Raw genomic sequence first — 6000 nt, forward strand, 5'->3', positions numbered from 1 at the left:
TCACAGTTGCATCCTTTCAGCACACCAAGACATAACACAGCCTGAGCTCTTCTCTTAATTCATTGTGGTATAATTCTTCCCTTAGAGTATCAAACCACAAAAACAGCTTATAGAAAATCTTGGCAAAGTTATTCCCATTTGTCCAAACACAACCACTACACAGTGTGGTAAAGAGCAAACAGGGATCAGTGGTTTGCTGCTCTTCCTAGGTTACAGATTAACTCTGAATGATTAACTATTTATGTATCGGCTGAAATTTGATTTTTTTTTTATAGTGATCTGCTTCCCTTAATTCTTTACAAACATGTTCTGGGGAAAGGCAGAAATTTTCAGGGGAACCAATAGCTTTTAATATTCCAGTGTCTTTCAGTCAAAATTATTTGGCACAGCAGAACCTCTTGTTCTATGCTGTCAAGTAATTTCAAAACTTTGTGGAATATCACTCACAGAGTTTTTGCTGAAGCATGCAAACCACAGAGGATCTCCTTCTCTGGAAGAGACTAATCCTGTTTTCAGACATAAATGTGTACATTTATGCAAGTTGCCATTTTGTTATTCATTTCATAGCATGTACAAAGGCTTTTGGGGGGACATTTTTCTCCACTCATACTCAAAAGCTAAAATGAAATAGTGTTTCTTGATCAGACTCCTGGTTCTTCATAAATCAGAAAGCCTCACCGTTTCAGTGATGCTGGTTTGCAAACCCACCATTTTGAGGAAGGTCAGTCTGAGTGTTTTGTTCTAAAACAGATGTGTGGCTTGACCTTTTGGGGCTCATCCATAATATTTCAAAGCATCCACAGACTGACTGAAGGATTTACAGCTCACACTCTCTCAAGGTGAGACATAGGGTAGTGGGAAAGGGAGACAAGTACTGCAGTGTGTGCTGCAGGCAAGGCTGTGGTGTGGTGCTTCCATCACTGGAAATACTGAAGAATGTATTAGGAAGATACAATGTGATAAGAGAATACAGTATTTTTATAAAGGTATTTGTTCTTATCCTGCAGCAGAAAGAATCAAGCAAGCTACTGGATTGCCTTTCAAGCCTGTTCTGCTATGATTTTTATTGCAGCCCTCAATGGGTTTTCCTCAATTATTTTTTCCAAGTTAGAGCTGTACAAAGTATTTGCTAAGAAACATAAAACTCACAATTACCAAGTCGTATGGTCAATAACAAAGCTGTAAAATTCACTTTCTAAATAGGAACAGATGGGGTTTATTCCAGGGGATTATATATGACCAAGAAAGTATACTTAACTTGCTGAAAAACGCCAAAAGAAATCTTCCAGAGGCTACTAGGCAAAATGGTATTAAAAACATAATCAATCATTCTGTCACATACACAAAATTATAGAAAAACTGTAACTCTCTAAAAATCAACTAGTATTTTTCCAGTGATGACCCTCTACCACTGATGGTGGCAGAATTTATATGGATTTCCAATAGCAAGTGTTAAAGTTTAAGATTAGTGTTTATTTTTTTTTAACAGAATGGTGTCTTCCCACTGAGATTTATTGTGAAGAAAAAGGAATAAACCACTACCACAATTTTGATAGCATGGGACTGCACCTGAATAATTGGTTCCAATATTAAATTACCATTAATTTAGTCTTTGTTCATCACTGAAAACTTGCTATATTAAAGAAACACGCTTAATGAATAAAGCTCAGTTACTTATTTACTCACACAGGAAGTTGTGGAGTTTTGCTACTGATATTGGACATGCCTTAATAGGAGGGAAAAATTTGTCCTTAAAAAGAAGCTAAGAGAAACACTATTAGATATGGATTACTTGAAAAAACTATGATGTGCTAACTTGTGATTCTTTGTGGCTGGGCAATAATTCATACAAATCCAGATTTCACACTGTCACAGGGAGTCAAATGCTTAAGGTGTGCCAAAAAATTCAAATTTCTCAAGTACTTGTTCCCAAGAAAGCATATTCCCTCTCAGTTTAGACATCATATCCTTTCTTCACTGTGTAAGCAGCTCACAGACTTAATCTATTTCACCTGCATTCCCTTGTATAAATTCCTCTGCCTTGCAGAATCCTGAGTCCAAAGGCTCAGGTAGTTTCCTGGATTTTTCCATCAGTACATAAACCTTGTGATTAAATGTTTTGCCAAACTGATAATAAATCAAATTCACAGAAATGTTCAGGAAAAAAAATGGTCGCTCTGAGAGTTGCAGAGGAAGTTCTCATGGAATGTAGATTTCACCTCCCAATCTACACTTAGACATTGCAGGAGCCATGGCCTTCCCACAGTTCTCTTGATAGAGTTTTAAGGATGTCCCACACCTTTCTCCTTCTTTTCCTCCTACTTGGTCATCAAAATATATTTTTCTAAATACTTGTCTCTTAAATCATACTTTCTCCTTCCTGAATGTTATTTGATAATATTCTGTTTGAGGAATCAGTGCAGGTTGCAAAACAGTTCAAGTCAAAAGTTTTCATTTACTGTAAGAAAAAATCCAAAACCCCCACAAATCAAAACTAGCAAGTACAAAAAAATTAAGAGTAAAATGCTGAGATGAGTCTACCCACAATGCTTACTGCTGTTTATGGATCAAGATATAGAAGTCTTAGAAAATTATTCACTTACAAGCATCAGATCAAAATACACATTGCACAGTGACAGACAAAGCCAGTGGAAATCATATCTGAATATCAATAGCCAGGCTTGCTCCAGAGTCAAAGCCACCTTAGCAGAACATTCATTTCTCACTCTGCACCCAAAATTAGCTATGTAAAACTTTCAACCATGCTGGAAATATGTGAAAATACGTTCTTTTTTTTGGCCACTACTCAGATATGCTTCTGCATTAAAGAAAATAATCAGCTTTTTAAAAAAGTGTTAATGGGTGAATGTCTGATAAAGGCAAGTCATAGGCAAGGAAGAGCTTGGTCATGGCTCTGCACAGAGACTATCTGGCTAGAGAGGGAGCTAAGACTTGTTGTAAAGCTTTATTTAGATTTCATTAAATCTACTGTAAAGCAGATTTCTTATAAATGAAATCTGAGGATGATAATGCACCCATCGTGGGGCTGGCTGAAAGGAATGGGTGTTCAGCAGTCAAAATTGAGGTCATATGCTTCTCTTATTCACCGAGGCCCTGCTTGCACAGACGAACAATTTTAATTCACGGGCTTTTAATTTTTCATGTGTAGGAATCTAACTTAACAATCAAAAAAGACGTCAGAGTCTTTGTTATAAAGGGTCAATTCTAGATGCTGCATAAATGTAATTCTAAAACACTTTGAGATTTTGTATAATTGCTTCTTCCAAGATCATCTCACTGCTGCTGCATTTCATCAGTGTGAGCGTATTTTACAGCAGTTGTTGAAACATCCTGCGACTGGTGGAGAGACAATAGAGGAACATTTTGTGAACAAACATAACAATTCTGCATCAGATGGCTGACCCAGCCACAAATAAAAATGGGAAATGTCTCCTGCGTGGCAAATGTAATGCAATAAGCCCATGGCTGTGTTTACATGCTGGGTACTGTAAGTGGATTCTGGGCAGACGGTGTTTCCTGCGCGCCTCTGCTCTGTGTCAAAGCCCCCTCTGCTGGAGCCTCCCGGCGGGCAAACAGCGCTGCAGGGAGCCGGCGGCGCAAACCGCCTCCTCCCAAAACCCAGCCAGCAAAGCAATCCTCCAAAGCCGGCCCTTCTCTGCGGAGCCCTTGCCATGACTGAGGCAATGTCAGTCGCAGGAGGGGTTTTCTAAAACACAGCATGGATGAACATACACCTTACCTGTCCCACACGTGAGGTGGACAGAACGCCTTTTCTTCAAAGTATGCAGGATCACCAGATTTCAGGCTTTTTCCTGATCTACTGCCAATGAAAGTTTTTACCTCCTGGAGGGTAATGCCATTCCTCAAGAGATGTTTAGTACTGCCAATCCTTTCATCTTTGTCCTCTTAATACTGAGGAACACCTAAACTGGGCGACATGTCGGAAGGTTGAGGAGTGAAACCAGTGTCCCAGTGAGTTTAGCAGGCTACACTGACACCGTGAAATCGTTCAGCATCAGAGAAGTCCTGGAGCAACAGTAAAGACTATTATTTCCTTAAACATGATGTTGAAGAGTTATTTACTCTGTTCAGAGAGCTACAGAGAAATGAATGTGTTGCATCCCAGCTTCCTTGCTCTAGTTTAGCTGAGTGTTGTCTATGTCCCCTTGACTCATGAGCCACAGAAGACAAAGCAGCTCCACAGCTACCTTTGATATTCTCATGCCTATCTGATTCTTTAGACAAGCACCATCATCACAAGCTGTCCCCTTTCAGCTGGATCTTGACTCCAATGAAAGCTTGCCAACTGCCCCTTCTCCTTACTATTGCCACACCCAATATCTAAGCTGCACCCAGGGATGACCCTGTCCAGCTACTCAATAATGCATTAGAGCATCAGTCAATATGGCTTTTGTCCATGAGCTGCTGTCTGCAGCAGAAATACCTTTTAACATGCAGGAGGGGGAGAAGCTGTGGGTGCTTGCTGGACAAAACTGGATGCTGTTACCACCTGACTTCATAATAAATCAAGTTATGCTGTGCTGTCAGTGTGAATTTTCCTGCCAGGCACTTCTGCTTAAGCAGTTAACAATGGCACAAATTGGTGGGTTTCAGCATCTAGGGTGGCTATAACAGTCATTTATACAACCTATGTAGGGCTCTTTCCAGTGTCTGGTGACAGCGGTTTCAAGTTTCAGAACTAAGAAAATGGCTTATCTTCACCATGTGGTGTTTTATAACACATGCTGAAAATGACATTTAGCACAAGCTCATAAGTGAGAGGCAGTGATGCAGCCACTCACTCTGCCTTGATGGAGACTAAACATGACAGCAACTCAAATAAACACAGGGCCTATCATTAGTTTGCAATGAATCTCTCTCACACATGGCTTGCTGGAGCTGTGTGACAGCACCTCACAAAGACAAAAGAGAAAGCATCCCCAGTGAGCAGAGGGAAGAACTGGAGGGGAAAGGTCTGCAAACCACTGAGAGGTGAGAGTAAAAAGCTGCTGAATCACATGACTGAGGAGAAAGGAGCCTTGTAATTTTGTGAAGATTCAAGTTGAAAGCGTGTAAGCCAAGATACTCAAAGAAAGCTCACAACTAAATTTTTTTGGAGGTGGAGTAATTAGTACAACAGGAAATGTAACCAACATTTTTAGTGCAGGTAAAAATGGCAGAGAGGCATTCAGAGGTGGGAGAAGAGAGTGATTTAAGTGTGGAAGGGGTGGCATAGTTTCATGGAAGTGTATCATAGGGTTGGAGAAGGAGCAGTCCATAAAACTGTCCAAACTACTCACTGTGAACCAGCACACCTGGAAAGCAATGAAAATAAATAATGTTGATTTCTTTTGGAAAACACATTTTAAATCAGTATATCAATCTGAGCCCCCAAACTACTTATTTCCTGGAACATGTGTTCCATGTGGGTAAACTGTGAGATAATGATACACCTTTCTGCCTCAAACATGCTTCTGTCACAGTACATTCTCTTCCTGATTCCATCATCTGTAAAATGAGAATATTAGAACTATCCTGCTCTATCAGACCTTCTCAAAGATAAATACTCTAATATTGCAAGGGCTCAGGTACAGTGGTGTCTCCTGAAAGAGATTAACACAGCAGTCTTAAGAGGCCTTCTGCTCCAGACGTGAACATCCTACCCCTCTGAGACAAAATAGGAGGCAGTGTTTGCTGCCTTCTTATTGTAGTCACAGTCTGTCCCTGATGGCCAATCTTTGAACTCATGTGGAAATCAAACAGATCTATAAAACCCCCTCCAAAGTTTAATTTTAAAGTTCGCCATATTTTTGACAAAAAAACCCCCACAAATCTTGGTCAGCAGTGTTAGCTCACACAACATTTCCAAAGTTTCCTCTTTAAATCTCTTGAAACAGGAGATAATAGAAATATCTGGCAGAAGAGGGTGTGACCAAAGCTTTCACAATGCATCTCCTTGACATCCAGAGGTTTTGCTGA

The sequence above is a fragment of the Sylvia atricapilla genome, chromosome 4 (genome assembly GCF_009819655.1).
Source record: "Sylvia atricapilla isolate bSylAtr1 chromosome 4, bSylAtr1.pri, whole genome shotgun sequence".
In the NCBI taxonomy this organism is placed as follows: Eukaryota; Metazoa; Chordata; class Aves; order Passeriformes; family Sylviidae; genus Sylvia; species Sylvia atricapilla.